Source organism: Amblyomma americanum, chromosome 3 (assembly GCF_052857255.1).
Source record: "Amblyomma americanum isolate KBUSLIRL-KWMA chromosome 3, ASM5285725v1, whole genome shotgun sequence".
Taxonomy (NCBI): domain Eukaryota; kingdom Metazoa; phylum Arthropoda; class Arachnida; order Ixodida; family Ixodidae; genus Amblyomma; species Amblyomma americanum.
Genome location: NC_135499.1, coordinates 37,324,262 through 37,343,919, shown reverse-complemented (window position 1 = coordinate 37,343,919; position 19,658 = coordinate 37,324,262). Strand labels below are relative to the sequence as shown.

The 19,658-nt window shown below is 50.8% G+C and overlaps 1 protein-coding gene across 12 annotated transcripts in view; it reads left to right on the top strand.

Moving 5' to 3' along the window:
* shep (RNA binding motif single stranded interacting protein alan shepard) overlaps window positions 1-19,658 on the top strand; it is a 140,338-nt gene that overhangs the window by 42,134 nt on the left and 78,546 nt on the right. The window lies entirely within an intron of this gene.

Genomic DNA, 19,658 nt, shown 5'->3' with positions numbered 1-19,658 from the left:
TCGGGTTGTGGACAGCATGGCTTCGCCTGTGCCGCCGGGTTCGTAAAGAAGCATGGGAAGTATTCAGCTAAACGCCATGATCTTGCTATCTAGCGTGTTCAGTGAAAGCACAACTTTGGCGCAAATACATGCGCATATCGTCGCCAGGAAGTGAAATTTTCCGCAAGGTATTTTCACTGACTTTTTAAGCCGATTTCATCTCAATAAAGTGATTTTTTTGTAATTCATGGATTTTTCGGACTTCGATTATTCGGACCATTTTTCGGGTTTCTTCGAGTCCGAAATATTGGGCGGCGACTGTAGCTCGCATGGTAAACAAACAAGAAAGATTTCTCATTGGGGGAATGCCTGTTGGCAGAGGCGGTATACTATGATCAGCACCTCGTCTAGCAATGCTCGTCGACGCTCGTCTGCAGGAAACACTGTCGTCCTTGTGAGATATAACATCAGCCACATGTCCACTATCGTCCTTGTGAGATGTAACATCAGCTACATGTCCATTCTCATGCAGTGTGATTCCCTTGAGCATGCTTTTGCCGCAATATTAACTCTACTGGACACCCTGGAATTCAGCGAAAAGCAAGCACGTTTGCTAAGCGTCTGAGGCTTGTCCATGGCAGCTCCGCTACACGCTCGCAACAGCCATTCTATATATGCCCACACGACCACGTGGCTATGATGTGGTATCACGTGCTAGCATGTGGTCGTGCGACAACCCCCCGATCGGATGTCATTACGTGGCTTCACATCACCCCATTGGATGTTCTTTAAGGGGAGGTGAAATGGTTTTTTGAGAATTTGAGGTTCAAGAAATCGAATCTATAAAGCTTCAAGGTAAAGCTTGCGAAGTATTTTTTTTGCCAGCATTTAAAATAGTGACGTAATCACCAATTAAATCCGCAGCGATAGTCAGGCTTCTCCTCATTACATTAGAGAAGTGCGGGGAAACTCGTGATGACGTTATTGTTGCCGAAATCTCAGATGTCCGCTACCTTTGCCCACAAGCTGCAGTGAGCCTTCGAACACAGCCAAACAATGCTTCATGGCCTTCATCGTCGGCGGTGTTGGTTTAATTCCTTGAAACAACCGTTTATTAGCTGGAAACGAAGTGCCGCCCTGTGTGACGTCATCGTTGCGGCCTCTGCCCATCGCTGCGCACTGCAGAGAATCCTGAACACCAATGCGGATTTATTCTGTGATTACGTCACCATTTCAAATCCTAGCACAAAAATACTTCGCATGCGTTACCTCCCAGTTTCGCACATTCTACCCCTTTAAACTCGTCAAATTCTAAAACCTCTTCACCTGCCCTTTAAGGTCAAATGCCACCCAATGTCAAAGGTCAACTAAAGGTCAGGGGTCAAGGGTTCGACACCATAACTGTACCACATATGATCATACACGGCCCACATGGTTGGGCTGAAGGTCGTTCAAGGACATTATCCGGCCTATGCGATTACTGCTTTACCTAGCGTAGTGAAGCTTTTCGCTTTAAAATTCCACGCTATAATGTCAAATTTCTCTTCCAAGAGGTCCGTCGCCTCACTGCTCTGGAGTGAAAAGCTGAGGACACGTCTGAAATCAAATGACCAAATTTTTGAACGGGTTCTCTTAGTGGCTTGTACCCAAGGGCCTGGAACAGAGGGGCAGTTCCCCCTCCTCCTAGTCTCCAATTGCTTGCACTCAGATCAGATTTCTGACAATTGAAACACTTCAGTTCTAGGAGTCTTAATGCAAAGCACAGTGAGGCTAAGCTACTTGGCTTCTGTCTTCACGAACCGACACCAGAACGGAATTGCGAGCCATGGCTGCACGAGCCACGGCCAGGTGCTGTCTTTCTTCTTTCTTTCTTCGCCAGGTGGCGCGTGCTAGCCGGGTTCCCGGCGCCACCCAACAGAGGGCGCTACAGGGCACCCCGCCTAGACTGGAAGTCGAAACAGACGGAGGGCTGCCGATGGCCCTGGAGCGTGAAGTCAGGCGGCGGTGTGAGATTTTTCAGTGCGGTCTCCACGTAAGCTGGCTTAAGGCGGTCTAGGCTGACGGTCTCTTCACGCCCGTTCTGTTGGAGGGTGGCAGTTTTCAGGGTGCAGTGGAGAATGCGGAAAGGTCCATCATAGGCCGGTGTTAGTGGTGCTCGGACAGCGTCGCAGCGCACAAAAACGTGGGTCGAAGTGCCCAGGTCAGGGTGCACGAAAATGGTATGGTGGCAGGACGGACGTGGTGGAGTAGGCCGGAGGTCTTTAACGCAGTCCAGCAGGCGTTGAAGGAATTCCTGGGGCTGGGCTGGGAGTTGCTGTGATGAAAAGAAGTCTCCCGGAAGACGCAGAACACTACCATACACCAGCTCTGCAACTGAGCACTGTGAGTCTTCCCGGATGATGGCCCTTAGACCAAGGAGCACAAGGGGCAAGGAGTCGACCCAGGTGGCGTAACTGAGGCGGTCAGCTAGGGCAGCTTTCAATTGGCGGTGAAGGCGTTCCACCATGCCGTTGGCACACAGGTGATATGCAGTGGTACGGCAATGCCTGGTGCCAAGAATATGATTAAGGGAAGCAAACAGGGAGGACTCAAACTGGCGTCCACGGTCGGTTGTAACAGTACCAGGACAACCAAATCGAGATACCCACGCAGAAATGAAGGCGTGGGAAACAGTCTCTGCAGTGATGTCAGGAATGGGGACTGCCTCTGGCCAGCCAGTGAAGCGGCCGACCATGGTCAAGATATAACGGTAGCCTCGAGACACGGGTAGAGGGCCCATGATGTCGAGATGTACAGTACTCACGGATTGAAATAGGACATTCGGAGCGCGTGGCCGTCGCTTCATGGAGCGCCGCCTGTAGATGCTCATAGAACCAAGGTGGTGCATTGTGGTATGGCGCGAGGGGGAGAACATCTACAAAGCAGAATTGTTCCTTCCAGTAGCCAACGAGCCGGACTGTGGTCTACCATATGCCTGCGGGGCACTGCAAGGCTTGCGCTCAGAATGTCCTATTTCAATCCGTGAGTACTGTACATGGTCGAAACGACGACCAGGTGGTAGGAATGCTTGGGAAGGTGTCTTGGTATGACAATAGACCTTGGTCGTGTGGCAGGGTAGACACAGGCGCGTCCAAGTGCGCACATCAGCATTGATGCTGGGCCAAACATAGTGCTGGTTGAGAATGCGCTGAGTAGCCCTAATGTCTGGGTGGCATATGTCATGTAGAGAATGGAAGGTGGGCGACGTAGTGAAGCTGAATGAAAGGGCGGGGAAGGTCTGTTGACACATCGCACCACAAGGGCTCAGGCGAGCAGGGATGGGGCACAAGCCGCAGTCGGAGAGAACGGGGGTTCTCTCGAAAAGCGGCGAGCTCCTGGTCATTCTGCTGGACGGAAGAGAATGCGGCCCAGTCGACGGTGGGAGATGGGGTGTCTACCGCGGCTATACGAGAGAGGGCATCAGCGGCGATGTTGGTGGCACCTTTCACATGGCGGATGTCTGTAGTAAACTCCGAGATATAAGCGAGCTGACGGAGTTCGCGTGACATGTACTTCGATGAGTTGGTGCGGAACACATATGCCAGTGGCTTATGATCGGTCAGCACATGGAACTGGCATCCTTCCACAAAATGCCGAAAGTGCTGCATTGCGGAGTAGATGGCTAGGAGCTCTCGGCCGAAGACGCTGTAGCGGGTCTCAGCAGGAAGTAGCTTCCGAGAGTAAAAAGACGATGGTCTCCACTCGGAGTTAATGTACTGCTGTAAGACGGCTCCGACGGCCACGCTGGCTGGAGGCGTCCACCATCAATCTCGTAGGGGCATTGCTGCGTGGATGGACAAGAAGCACAGCGTTCGCAACTGCTTGCTTTGCGGCAGTAAAGACTGCCTGAGCTTCTGATGACCATGAAACGGCGGAGGACGGGCCAGCGGTTGACCGGAGGAGGTCGGTGAGCGGGCGAAACAGCTCTGCACAGTGCGGAATAAAGCACCTGGAAAAATTCACCAGCCCTAGGAATTGTCGTAAGTGGCACAGTGTTGTAGGCTAGGGATAATTCTCGATGGTCCGGACGTGGGACGCGAGAGGGCGGATACCCCCTGAGGATATGTGATGACCCAAAAGCTCAAGCTCAGGTGCACCAAAAACACACTTGGAGGCGTTCACAACTAGGCCATACTGCTGTAGACGCTTGAACAAAGCACGTAGGTGTTGCTCATGATCATGAGGCGTAGGGCTGGCGATGAGGACTTGATCAAGGTATGCGAATACAATCAGTCGGTAGGCCCCGCGTGATTTCGGCCACGAACTGCTGGAAGGTTTGAGCCGAATTGCATAGTCCAAAAGGCATCCGCTGTACTCAAACAAACCAAAGGGCGTCGTGATGGCGGTCTTAGGTATGTCGGCGGGTTTGATGGGAATTTGGTGATATGCCTTAACCAGGTCAACATTTCCTAAAAATGGTGCAGCCGGCGAGGCGCGATGTAAAGTCCGGGATGTGGGGCAGCGGATAGCTGTCGTGGACAGTCTTGGCATTCAATGCCTGATAGTCGCCACAGGGATGCCAGTCACCGGGATCATGCTTGGGCACTAGATGCAGCGGAGACGCCCACGCGCTGGACGACGTGCGTGTAATGCTGAGCTGCAGCAAGCATGGGGTCGAACTCACGTTTGGCGATAGCTAGACGGTCTCCAAACAAGCGGCGCTGTCGAGCAGCTGCGGGTGGACCCCGGGTGATGATGTGGTGTGTCACTGTATGTTTAGGCGCCTGAGTGAGGTTACATGGCTTGGTAAGCTCCGGGAAATCCGCCAATACTTTTTCGAACTTAGAGGAAGGTATCAGCGTGCGGATGCCCACAGGAGCAAGGTTGGACAAGACTCCCGAGATGGAAAGATGAGTCAGACCGTTGGTAAGGTGACGACGCCGCACGCTAACGTCCAAGTCTAAGTATGAGAGGAAGTCCGAGCCGATGGTCGGGCGAACCACGTCTGCAATGACGAAGACCCATTGAAAAGTGCGGCGAAGGCCGAAGTCGAGGGTGATAGATCGTAGTCCGTACGTGGGTATAATAGACAAGGCGTTGGCAGCACGGAGCGACTGCCTTGATGACTTGGAACGATCAGCCTTAGTCGATGGAACCACGCTGATTTCCGCGCCCGTGTCTATAAGGAACCGGGTGCCGGAGAACAAACAGGTGGCTCGGACGATTGGAGGGACCACACACCACTCTTAGTGATCCCGGCGGTCTTTTCCCCGGCCACGAACACGGTGGTGTACACTTCGTGGCCCGGTGTCGAAAACGTCGGTGGTACCAGCAGAGAGACGGAGGGCTGGGACTCCGAGCTTGACGTGTGCGCGAAAGAGCGCGATGGTCAAGACGAGACGGACGTGTCTCCAGAGGTCGGCTCCGGAGTGCGGCGACTGAGGCGGCAAGCTCCTCGAGACGGGCCTCAAGGCGCGAAATCGCTGGGTCTGTAGGCGGCAAAACAGCAGCGACGGAAGGGAAGGTCTCCTCATGAACGTTATCAGCGAGCTCAGCTAGGCGGTCAAGGGTGACTTCACCGGCCGCCGCAAGGTCGAGGCGGATGGGCTGGTTGGGTGCATTGCGCTCCCCGAGAAGCTGTCGCATCCGGCGCAGAAGCTGAGAAGGGTGCCGGTCGCCAAGGTCTTCCTCGGTAAGAAGCTGCTGGAGGCGGATGCGTTCCGACGGCATAAATCTCTCCAGCACCTTGGTTTTCAGGTGCTGATATGGTGTAGCACCCATGGGGGCGGAGAGAATGTCGGAGAGCTCACCGGAAACGTTAGGAGGAAGGCTCGAGGCGACATAGTAGTAGCGCGTCGTCTCCGAGCTGATGTGGGAAAGGCAAAATTGCGCCTCGATCTGGTGGAACCAAACTTGCGGGTTCTGGGGCCAGAAAGGTGGGAGGTGAACCTGCAGTGACGAGACGTCCTGCGGACGTGAGTGCTGTTCCGTGGATGCTGCTGGATCGGTCATTGCTCGTCCTAGGTCACCTGTGTAGGATTAATGCCTTAGGAGCGAAGGAACAAGACCACTGCTGCGAACTGACACCAGAACAGAACAGCGAGCCGTGGCTGTATGAGCCACGGCCAGGTGCCATCTTTACTTTCTTTGCCGGGTGGCGCGCGCTAGCCGGGTTCCCGGTGCCACCCAAGAGAGGGCACTACAGGGCCACGCACCTTTGCTTGAAGTGAGCTCATGTTGTGAGTGTGATGCAGCAGTTGGAGATCAAGCTACGAGGGACTGTTGTGTTCCCGGGTGTTCTGCCCATACTATTAAACGGCACCAGCTGTTTCGCTTTGCTCGTGACAGTGCACGCCAAAAAAAAAAATGCAATCGCAGGTCAGACGAGACAGCTGGACCAACAGTTAACTCCAAAGTATGCGAGGTAAGGCATGCGAAACGCTTGCTTTCCAGAACAATTTCTGCCGGGGACAGAGGTATAATGCACAACTTAACTTTGCATCCTCTTAATTATTGCAATTATCAGCCATAAAAGGCACCTTCTCGCATCGATTCATGGCGAACGAGAAGCTGATTAATGGCTGTCTTTGGCGAATATGCATCTGCAGCTTGAAATAAGTAATCCTGTTTGTTGGAAAAGTAATTGAAATGTAGATTATCCTGGTCAAGAGATTGCTCTGGAATATGCTACGCACATTGAAAGATTGCTATTATAAAGGAACGCAGCGCAAAAGGAACAGGACAGAAGAGAACCAACGCACATGAGCGCACCCACTGTTCAGAAGGTGCCGACTTTATTGGCAGATTAGATGCAAAAGATGGCATAGTTTAGAGTGACTAACTATGATTTACTCTTTAAACAATCTCTGGTACTACGCTGTCTTAGTAGAATACCAATTTTCCTGAAATCCATGCGGCAGCTGCAGTTTTCTCTTCGAAATGGTGCGTCGCTGCATTGCGCTCAATGCAGTCGAACAGGGGAATGGGACCCCACATGCTCACGCCAAAAGGGGTGTCTTCACCCTGAAAGTGGTGCTGGCAATCGAGGCACCCTACAACCTGCTGTGCCAGAGCGCACCCTGTTAGCCGCCCGCCGCACTTATAACTGACACGCAAGCCCCAAAAATATACTGCCTGGGGAACCGCTAACCACTGCCCCCTGTGCATTTACTGCACTGCAGCCAATCACATACTCCAACACTCCATGCAAGCACATGGACCGCCACACTTTCTCCTACTATGTACATTGGCTGGCTGCGACCTCGAGAGTGACCAAGTGAAGGTGAGGATTACTCACCCAGCCATTCATCGACCGCATCACCCTCCCACTTCACATCGCCATGCTGCAGCTATGGAGTGGCTGCCATAGCTGCCCGAGGAAGGCATTTAGTTCCCCTAGAGGAAACTAAGGAGAGCAACCTTTGGAGGTGAGGTTGCTTCATGACGAAGATCCTCCAACGAGGAAGATGCATGACCTCACTGCATCTACAACGGTCATCTCAAAGATGAAGCAACACAACTTCAAGACCATCATGCCTCCCATAGAAATGGCAGCGATGAGTCACAGTCACTGTATCTGTAATTCAAGGACAAGCCACTGACATCAAAGTGATTATCAATGGCCGTGCAGTTATTGCTTTCTTGGGCACGGGTGCAGACTGTCATCAGGGGACTGTTCGCTGCTCAGCTCAACAGACATACCACGTGACACTAGTATGGAAGGTCAGAATAGCGTAGTACAGTTTTAATATAGTATTTAGTGTTCCTTAACTGTTTATTGTCGGGTTCCATGCAAGGATCAAATCATATGGTGGAAGCACTTGCCAGGCACCGAACTTGTCCGTGCCACGTCTCCTGCATAGTTTGATGTTCCATGTCATGCTGTACTTACTGGTCCTTTGCACGTTCTTTGAATGCACCGAACGTTGTATGCTGTTAGTCATCATTCGGTGAAAACTCCCAACAGGCATGTGAATGTGAAATTTGTGTGTGCTTACTTGACAAATGCAGATTAGAGGACATAAACACGTTATTTAAGTATATTGTCGCGTAGTGGTGACTGCAATCTGGAGAGCAGAAAGATAGCAAAAATGGCGTCTAAATAAAACTCCTTATTTGGGCTGACTTGCGCCCACAATGGACTAATTCACTCAGTGGCGGCGTAGCAGCCAGTGTGCACAGCGGTCGTCGAACAGAATGGCCGCCGCTCTTGGCCGTGCTCAATTTAAATCTGATTGCAAACTTTCGAGATAAAGCGTGCAAAGTTACGACAAGATTCTGGAACAATGTAGAATCGGCTCCGCCTGGATGCGATCAATCGAGATAAATCTAGCCGCGTCTTGCATCATAAAGTGGCGTGCCGGCAGCTTTGAAGAATGAACAAACACTACAAAGATTTGCGGCAATATGGACTTAGATGGTGGAGACAGCAGTGGCAAATGAGTAGTTGGATAGTGTTGTATATGTGGTTTCGGTTCCGGTTTGGGGATCACCTGCCGCCAGAGGCACCAGTGTCGCTATGTGTATATATATGACTGTATGTGGCAATAAACCGGGATGGTTTCGGTTGCTAGCAGTTCGTGTACTTGGACGGCACCCGCCGCTACAACATTGGCGACGAGGATGGGATCATTTCGGGGGGCGTGACTTTCATCATCATCATCATTTCATCATCATCATTTATTGTCCCTTAAAGGCCCCTGTCGGGGTATTACATAAGGGGGGAGCGTATACAAGGTTGATGTGGAAAAACAAAAACAAAGGTCACAAAAATATAACAATGCAATATAGGAACATAAAGAGAAGCAAGGAACGCGAATAGTTAGAACGGTGCATGTAAAAAATGCCTTTAGGCCACAAGCACCACACACGTCGGCGAGAGGTTAGGAAAAAAAAAATGTCAACCCAGGTGATCTAACAACATCGCCTTAAACCTTGTCGCATCGTGCACATTTGTTAGTGAGTCGGGCAGAAGGTTCCATTCTTCAATTGCGGTCGGAAAGAAGGACTTGTTGAAAGCATTGCTTTCTTGCCGCTTGCCGCTTGCTTTCCGGCGCCATGAGCATTTCTGGACTCGCGCCGCCGCCCCCGTTCCTGCCTGTACCTGGTCGACCTGCTGTTGCGTGGCCGCAATGGTTCCGCATCTTCGAGAACTACCTGCTTGCTTCGGGGGCCTCTGACTGCACGCCGGATCATCGCAAAGCACTACTACTTCACAGCCTCGGCGTAGAAGGTCAGCGCATATTTTACACATTACCGCTTCCATCGTTGGACAACGTCAAGCTCGGCGAGCAAACTGCTACTGAGAAAACGTCGGAAGATAGCAAGGGCACAGGCGACACAAGGCCTGAAGTATCGTCGTACGATATCGCAGTCGCCGCTCTGCACGCTCATTTTTCGGCAACAAGCAATGTTGTTGCCGAACGGCATCGTTTCAGTAGGCGAGTTCAGCAAGCTGGTGAATCAGTGAATGAGTACATCACTGCATTGCGGGAGCTTTCTGCTACATGCTCTTTTCCTGTCGAAGAAGATTCGCTGCATGACCAGTTCGTTGCTGGTATTTCGTCTCGGAGCTTGCGCGAGCGTCTTCTGCTTGAAGGATCGTCTCTCTCGTTCGCTAGAGCAGTACTACTGGCAAGGCAGTTTGAGCAGGCGTACAATGATCTGCAAGAATTTCCTTCTGTAGATGTTGGACGCATAAATACTCGTGGAAATACGCCTATGCGTACACCAGAATCCGACGAGAGCTCGAAGCGGTCGCACAACCGCCAGTCTCATTGTTACCGCTGCGGTTCATCCCAGCACAATGCAGCATCAGTTCGCTGTCCAGCCAAAAGCAAGCGTTGTCAACATTGCGGTGTCATGGGTCACTTCCGCTCTGTTTGCCAGAAACGAGGCTCCGCTCCGGTGCGTGAGGTAGACAGCCAAGACTCTCCTAGCGAGGAAGTTTTGAGCATTCTGGCTGTGACGATGGCCGCCCGCTCCGCTGTTCATGTCACAGTTTCGATTGACCGTGCGGACATAACTTTCCTTGTAGATTCTGGGTCGTCAGTTTCCATTGTTGCACACGATCTTTTTAAGCAGTATTTTGAAGGCCAAGTACTTTTGGCCCCGACTTCGGTTACTGGACTATTCAAAATAGCCAATTCCGGTTCGTGGCTGTTTCTTCGCTGACGTTACGTACAAAGCTAGCACAACAAGCCTTCTTTTCTACGTCGTAGAACAAGGCACCTCACTCTTGGGTATCGATGCCATCAAGGCCCTCGGTCTACAGATTGATGGGTCATCTCTGCAATGCCTTGAAACGACGCTAACTTCCAATTCTCGAAGGGAACAGCGCCCTTACCCGACGAAAGCCGTGCAGGATATTAACCTCCCAAAGGAATTAGTTGGCGAGTTTGGATCTCTTTTCGATCCAGGCCTTGGCCTCGCGAAAGGTTTTGTGCATCACGTCAAAACGCGATCCACGGTGCAGCCAGTGCAATCCAAACTTCGGCGCCTTCCGCTCTCGCTACGACCATTGGTCTCGGAAGAGCTCCATCGGTTGGAAAATCTGGACGTGATAGAGAGGGTGGAGGCATCTGAATGGGTGTCACCCATTGTGGTCGTTAAGAAGAAAGAGGGAGGTATTCGCCTCTGTGTAGACCTTCGACAAGCAAACAAAGCTGTCGTAATAGACAGCTTTCCCCTTCCTTATACAGAAGAGCTATTGCATAGTTTAGTGGGGGCTACAAATTTTTCTAAGCTAGACCTCGCATCAGCTTACCGCCCAAGAAAAGTGATAAGAAAGCAGGGGCAATCGTCCTTCCAACTTGGTGATGGAAAAACGTGGAACGCTTCAAAGTTGTCAAGGATGCCACGAGCTTCTGCATCTATCTGTGGGTGGGGGGAAAGGAGTGATACAAATGACACCGCTAGGGAAAGCAGCTCACCGCCTACCTTGGAGAGACCCGTTTCAGAAGCGCCAACCGGAACTTCAGCTGTGGCTGCTGCGAAGCAGCCGCCTATGTCACCAGTGACCGGCTGTGAGCCGGAAGAGACTTCGCCTGCTGCCAGTGGTTTCTCAGAAGCATCGGGACCTCAGCGTAGGGTACAGCCATCAAGGAATAGACAACCTCCAGACCGCTATGGACACTAAGTACAGAAAGACACGTTTTGCAGTGAACATGAACCTGTCACAATCTGCACAAGTGTTGAGTTTGCTGACGTTGTTAAATATGGACATAAATGGAGTTGTATCTTGTTTTCCTCTTTTTGTTTTATATTTTTGTGTTAAGTGCATAAGACAAGCACATTGTTGTTACTGTAAATATAATTCTGTAAAAGAGCACTAACGTACTACCACTACTAAATCACTAACCCATGTAGCTGTCTTTTTTTATAAGGAAGGGAATATGTTGTATATGTGGTTTCGGTTCCGGTTTGGGGATCACCTGCCGCCAGAGGCACCAGTGTCGCTATGTGTATATATATGACTGTATGTGGCAATAAACCGGGATGGTTTTGGTTGCTAGCAGTTCGTGTACTTGGGCGGCACCCGCCGCTACAACAGATAGCATGCCAGTGTGTGAGTTAGCTTCAACGAAAGCAAGGGTCAAGTTACTTTTGGGTAGAGAAACGAGGTATACTCGAATATATCCCTCGGGTATGGAGTGCAGTATGACAGTGCTCTACTGCAAATAGCAATATAGTGATACGTGCCACAGTAGAAGTAGAAGCGCCTGCATTTGTAGAAAAAGAAGATGGTTCTCTCTCGCTCGCGCACTCGAACCACTTAGGGACTGCCGCAGTTTTACGTGTCTTCTCCGGAGGTTCTCCTTCGAATTGCTCGTAACATTTGGCGGAGGTGCTGGGTGCGCTTCCCAACCACCGCACTCCGCACAGCATCACTACGGACCTCACACCTGTCCACCAGCAACCCAACCGCCGTATCCGCGGAGAGTCGCCTGAATTTGGGCCCCTTCCCCCGTCCACCAGAACGACACAGCCTCGGCCACGTATTCCAACTGCCATGGCCACTGACACCCAGCCCCTGGTGCCGATCCTTTGCCACCCACTGCGGACACCGCCATCTTTTCACGGTGACTTGTTAGCAGGCACTGAGGATTGGCTGGAGACCTTCGAGCGGGTCGCCCGCTACAACGGCAGGAGTGACAAGCGCAAGCTCCATAATTTATATTTTGCTCTGGAAGAGTGCCCGGACTTGGTTTGAAAACCACGAGACTACCCTTTCTACCTGGGAGACGTTTTGCCGGAGTCTCTTGATACATTCCCCAACGCCGACCGACGGGAGAAGGCTGAATCTGCACTGCACTCCCGAAATGGTGCTCGAACGAAAGTGTGTGCACATACATCGAGGACATGGTCCGTCTATTCAAGCGTGCCGACCTCAACATGACGGAGGAGAGGAAGCTTCGCCATCTCATGCGAGGGGTTAAGCAGGAGCTCTTCGCAGGCCTCGTACGCAGCCCACCTTGCACTGTAGCGGAATTTCTCACTGAGGTGACCACCATGGAGACAACGCTCCAGTACAATTTGGACCTCAACAGCATTGTGCCCGAAACCTTTTCGTCGTGCCTCGGCGGCAGTGCAGACATTTTGCGCGAACTGATTCGGTCAGTTGTTCGGGAGGAACTCTAACGGTTCCGTGTGCCCCACGTTGCGCCTGCACCGCTAGCAGCACTGACTGAAGTCGTCAGGGACGAAGTGCGGCAGGTTGTGCAGGCAGCTCCTGTTCCCGAAGCGGAGCCCCAGTTCGATGCCAGACCCACATATGCATCCGTTGTACGTCGCACGGCTGGCTACGGTCCGCTACTCCGACGCCTGCCATGAGCAGCATCGGCACATGTCATGCAACCGCACCTGGCTATGGTATCACCCCGACGCCTCCCGTCAGTAGCATCGCCACATATTATGCATCTGCACCTGCTACAGCTGAGCCACATCCTCGGAAGTAGGATTTGTGGTATGCACCGGACTGTAGGCCTCTGTGCTACCACTTTGGGGAGCCCGGTTATCTCTACAAGAGCCTGTTCGTACCGCCAAGTGGGTCTTCGCGGTTTCCGTCCCGACACACCTTGTCCTCAGAACGGTGAACGACCGCATGAGATTGCGGAGCATCTCTGGGCGCGCCAGAATCGTGTTTACTCTGGAAGGCACGAGTCCCATTCGCCTTCGCTTCTCCGCTATCGTGCTTCCAGTCCCGGCCGCCAGAGTAGCTCTGCTGGCCGTCGCTTGCCCAGTCCGCGTCGGGAAAACTAACACCAGCGACCTCTGCAGGCAAGGCCGCTGACGTCGAGATGTGTCAAGATCCTGCATCGCGTAACCATCGAGCCGACGATACCTGGACAGAGAGTGGCAGCGACAGCACCCGATACGCTGCATCCGATTTGCGGGTGACAATTGATGGCACTGAGATTACCGCGCTGCTCGATACCGGTGCCGATTATTCTGTTATGAGCCGTGCCTTTGCTGGAGACCTTAAAAAGGTTCTGACACCGTGGACGGGGACCCACGTGCGCACTGCTGGTGGCCACCTAATTTCCCCTGTTGGCAAGTGCACGGCTAGAGTTATAATTCGTGGTTTCACGTACGTTGGTGAATTTGTCATGCTCTCCGAGTGCTCCAGAGACTTGATTCTGGGGATCGACTTCCTGCAGGCGAACGGCGCTGTAATTGACTTTAAGGACCTACGTGTCACGTTCTCGACCAAACAGGCCGACTCACTCCCTTTCAGCTTGTCTTCGGCCGGCGAGTGACCACTCTGTTGGATGCTATGTTGCCCTTTGACCCCTACTGCAACTCTGACCTCGACGCAGACACCTTCGTTCAGCGTGCTGAGGAAGCGCGGCAATTGGCACGCCTGCGAATTAACCGTCAATAGGAGACTGACGCTGCTAGATACAACCTCGGACGCCGCTTCATCAGTTACGCGCCTGGCAACTTGGTGTGGGTATGGACACCTGTTCGTCGCCACGGATTTTCTGAAAAGTTGCTGCGCAGATACTTCAGCCCTTACGAAGTAGTGCGCCGCATCAGTGATGTGACGTATGCACTTGCTTCTGCACAAGCTTGCTCATCGCGCCGGTCACACCGTACTAAAGTCGTGCACATTGTCCGCCGCATGAAACCTTGCCATCACAGACTACCCGACTGAAAAGTGGTTCACCGCAGCTGTGTTTTCGCGGACATTTCCCTCCTAGCCGCATCGGGGCGATGCTGCAGAAAAGGGGGCAGTGATACATGCTGCTGTAGAAGACGTAGAAGCGCCTGCATTCGTAGAAAAAGAAGATGGTTCTCTCTCGCTCGCGTGCTCGAACCACTTGGGGACCGCCACAGTTTTACTTGTCTTCTCCGGAGGTTCTCCTTCGAATTGCTCGTAACAGTATAATACAGGTGGCTATTTTACCATTAAGGCTGCGAACTGAGCGAGTTGGTATTGATTCAAACTTGAACAGCACAGTAAAACAACGGGACACAGCGAAGAATAGACACCACAAGCGCTGACTCGCAACTATATTTTTATTCACGGCAAAGGTCTCCTAAATACTAGGAACAACGAACACAAATGAGAGGGAAAAACAAAAGGAAACACAAAAGCTAATCATGCCCACAACGGTGACAATCGGCAAGAGCGCAAAGCTACACATCTTGGCCGGATAAGTACATCATCTCTTCATCATTTAGTGTAACAGAAGGGTCACTAATACAACTATCTGTTTCCAAGCGGATGTGAAAAGCCTGTCTAATATTTCACGCATTAGGCTGTCATTATGTTTACCTAAGGTGACGTTTTTAGAAAACAGAGGGGTGCATGTACCTTCTCTCCAGTGACTGGCAAGGCTACAAGATGACCCATTCATTATCTTGGGACCTCTGGTGCTCACTTAGACGAGTGTTAACACAACGTGCAGTGCAGTTTAGCCAATATGTCACCCCGCAAGTCACCATAGGAGCCCTTTTGTGCCCTATGATGTCGGTGTTGTGTACAGGGTACCGTGCACTTGCGGGGTGACTTATATTGGCCAGACTGGACGTTGTGTTAACGCTCGTCTAAGTGAGCACCAGAGGTCCCAAGATATTGAATGGGTCATCTTGTAACCTTGCCCGTCACTGGAGAGAAGGTACATGCACCCCTCTGTTTTCTAACAACGTCAACTTAGGTAAACATAATGACAGCATAACGCGTGAAATATTAGAGAGGCTTTTCACTTCCGCTTAGAAACAGATAGTTGTATAACTGATAAAAAGATGATGTACTTATCCGGCCAAGATGTGTAGCTTTGCGCTCTTGCCGATTGTCAGTGTTGTGGGCATGATGATTAGGTTTCGTTTTGTTTGCCCTCTCGTTTGTGTTTGTTGTTCCTAGCATTTAAATACCTTTGCCATGAATAAAAATGTAGTTGCGAGTCAGCGCTTGCAGTGTCTTTTCTTCGTTGTGTCCCATTGTTTTATTGCGCTGTTCAAGTATGAAGGTATTTTACCAGTTTGTGGCTCTCAGCCAGGCCAATGTATCAGATTTAGATCGGTTCTGTTGTTACCTTTGGCACGACAACTCATGGGTGATCGATCAGTTCTCACATAATCCTGTCATTAAAAAATATTAATTTTTGCCACGAAGTGCCCCTTATGTGAGCACGCTCTTCAGATTGCCACCAACCGATGTGGCGAACATTTTCTTCTGTTGTGCTATGCATATTGCGTCAAAAATATGACATCTGTGCACAAACAGAGGCTAAAAACATACTGGGTGCGCAGTATACATACACGAGGTGTGCAGCAGCAGTTCACATTATACATTAGAGAGTGGGTTAGCAGGCTAGGGATTGTATAGCAGCGTCATCTTTTGTGCAGGGCGTGAACTGGTGTGTGTAAGAGGTTTATAATGTAAGTTTGAGAAACTTTTAATCATGAAATGTTTTTCAGGTGCATTTCTTGGCAAGCTCGATTGAATGTGATACGGAAATTATAGTGAAGTTGATGCCATGGCCTCAAAAGCTGAATTTTCTCTCAATGCGGTATCCAGCTGAAACGACTGAAGAGAGAAGCTTTGGAGGCGGCACATAAAGCACTAAATCATTGAGGAAGAAGAGAAGCAGCTGATGGCGACTGCTCACCAAGCGGCAAAAGCATTAGGCATCATCTGTGCTGTCCAGTGCGAACAGAAGTCGGCTTGTCCACCAGTCAAGGGACTTGGCCGAGACACATTCAGAGAGCAGGGGTTCACACCATCTATGAGCTTTTTTAGAATTTGCTGCACAGGCCTTAAATGCATTTCATGCATGCACCTACTCTTGATGAGGATATAAACTGTGTTCTTTTTGTTTGTTTGATTGGAAATGTGTAATGTTGCCTTCAGTAATCCTTGAGATGCAAGTGGTCTTTTACGAGTTGATAACCGCCAAGCCCAGTGGTCACTGAACTTCGACCCCGGCACTGGCCAATCCCCATTGAGTTTGATGGCCATCGTACTCTGAGCCGCCTCGATTTCCACCTGCTGACGGAAAGGCTCGGATGGTGTACACATAGGTCGGCAACCGTGAAAAGGCTTGCAAGGCATTGTCTCCCTGCGACATAATAATTGTGTAACTGATCGATATCCCTCTTGCCTCTCTTTTCCTTTTACACCCTGAGTTCCCGCCCTCTGAGTTTAAGGCAGCCAAACAGAATGCCCTTCTTGTTAACCACTGACCCAAAAGACAGGTTCGATGCTGGCCACAGTGGTCACATTTCGATGGAGGTAAAATGCTAGAGGCCTGTGAACTGCGTGATGTCACTGCATGGTAAAGAACCTTAGGTGGTCAAAATTATCTGGAGCCCTCTAGATTACAGGTTCCTCGTAGCCCGAGTCGCCTTGGGATGTTAAATCCCGTAAAACCATAACCACACCTTCATGTTGACATCCCTCTCTCTGTGTCTCAGTTGGCATCGACATTGCCCACATGACAGGGCAGTGGCTGGCTGCGGCCCAAGGAAATCACATGGCAGAGCCCACCATAGGAGATTGGCAGTCATGCGTACCTTTGCATTGGGCACACCCACCTTACACACAGCTTTATTCTTGCAAAAGAAGACTAACCTACATGAGAGCTATGGGGCAAAGTGGTCACCATAAACCACATTTTTTATTTATGTAAAAAAACTCGTGAAACTAGGAAAAAATTAGCTGTGGTTTAACTACTGCTGAACCTGGTTAGAGAGAGAAATGTGTGGTGTATTGGGCAAGTAGACGCGGCTTGGCATCTGTAACATTGAGTGCATTCCGCACTCTGGATGGGTAGCGCTCCCACCCTGCCACCCTGGCAGGTGGCAGTTAATGGTTGATCGCGAGAGGTTGGTCACCTAATGAAAGCTATACGTGCACTCCTCGCCGCACTCCTCCATGGTGTCTAAGTCAAGCACGTGGCTCCGGCTTATATTCCCCCCGGGCTGACGGTCACAGTGGCAGTTTCGATTGTGCAACATCACGCGATTGTCACGTGACTATTCCGCTGCCCCCTACCGGTGAATCGAAAGGTCAAAGGTCATTATCATGTGGCGTGACACCATGGCGGTCCACAAGGTTAGGCTGACGGGCTTAGCTGTGGTACGACTTATAGCCATGCATGACCTCTTATCTCGATGAAGGTCAAATTTAGTGCCACGCGCATCGTGGTTCTACTTAGCGTAGCGTAGTGAAGTTTTCGCTTCAAAAACTTTGTATGCAGTTTTATAACAAATACTCTTTTCCACACCAGCTTGCTCCTAGAAGGTAATTCACCTCTCGAAATTTCCTGTGTTGTTAGTTTCCTAAAAGAAGCAGAGATCCTAAACAAGTTGTAATACAGTCAAACCTGGATATAACGAAATTGAAAAAAGTTTGCAATTTTTCGTTATATCCAGGTTTTCGTTACATGCAGTTTTGGGTTAAGACTGGTAAGGATCATGCCAAAACGAAATAAAAATGCGACAGATATCAATTCAAGTGAACTCGTCATTCAAAGAATTTATTTAATAGAGAAAAACTGCGTAATTTTCGCTTGCTGTTTTTGCCCGATCGAAGCCACTACTCAGCGCTCCAAGGAAACTAAGGCATCCAGGGCTGCTTCATCGTCCTGCGAGCCGACGAAATGGCGCAGAACGTCCACCGCATCCTTCAGTTCCCTCACGGTTAGCACAGCACAAAACGTATCAGGCTCTGACGAACCGTCACCTTCAAGGCTATCTTTAACGGTTTCCACAAGTGCCGCATCAGTCATCTCTTCCGTAGCCACGGCGCCGTTGTCCATGAACAAAAACTCTCACAGCTCGACACCGTCGGGCACCCCACCGTTCATGCGTAGTTCATCCCACGCTTCTGCGACCTCGGGTGGGCTTGAAGGTTCGTCTTCAGTGACTGTAGCTTGAATGGCCTTATTTACCTGAGCCTTGGCGTAGCAATTGGCGATCACTTGTGATCCGACCTCTTGCCACGACGCAGCAAGCATTTCGATTGCTTGGTAGATATCCACTTTCGTCGGCCGTTCAAGGCGGATGTCCAGGAGCATCTTTTGTATCAATCGACGGCGGTAACAGCATTTAAAGCTGTTAATAACACCTTTGTCTAAGAGTTGTACCAGAGAAGTGCAGTTAGATAGCAAATACTGCAGCTCGACGTTCGAAAGCTGTAGGCCCTTCCACATGATGCGCGGCGCAGTTGTCAAGCAGCAAACAAATGCTGCGACCTTGTCGCTTGACATCTTGGTTGAGCTCCTTCAGCCAGTCTGAAAAAATTGCCCGCGACATCGAAGCTTTTGAGTTTGCCACATATTTTACTGGCATCTGCCTTGTTCCTTGAAAACATCTGGGCAGGGCATTGCAGCCAATAACCAATGGATTCGCTTGTTGCTGCCATCAGTGTTGGCGCAAAGCAAAACCGTCACGTGGAGCTTACTTTGCTTTCCACCGCGGCAGTCTTCTCCTTTTAGTGACAACGTGCGGCTCGGTAACATTTGATAAAACAGGGCCGTCTCATCAGCATTATAAATGTCGGCAACTTCATAGCGGCTGAAAATGCCGGGAAGCTTCCCGGCCACCCACGAGGCAGCAGCATCGCTGTCTGCGGAGGCAGACTCGCCAGACACCACTTTTCCGACCACACCGTGCCGGCTTTTAAATCCTTGTAGCCAGCCGTTACTCGCTTTGGAGTCGTCGTGGCCCAGGATGCAAGCAAAATCTATGGCTTTCTGCTGCAAAATCGCGCCACTTATGGGCACGTTTCGTGCTCGTCTGTCCAAAAACCATGCAAACACGGTGTTGTCCACATCAGCATACGTCGACGTCTTCAGTTTTTTCTTCTGGGCACTTATGCCCGACTCCATCGCACTGCGGATGCTTTGTTCTGCAGCAAGAATGGTTGACAGGGAGCTGGCTGGTATATTGAAGCGGGCAGCGACATCCTTCTTTTTTTCGCCGGCGGTAACCGCATTCAAAATCGAGAGCTTATCGTCAAGCGACAAAACTTTGGCATTTCCTCACAGCGGAACTCATCGTAACAAACAGACACCGTAAACACACACCAGCACACGCACATCAACACACTGACGAAGAAGGCTTACTGTAAATGCGCCGCAACACCACAAAGAGTTTGTCATAGTAGCTGCCACCTAGTGCCAAGCTACAAAACGAAAGCTTAAAAGTTGCTACGCTTGCCACGGAGCGGCGATAGCGGCGCTCAACATCAT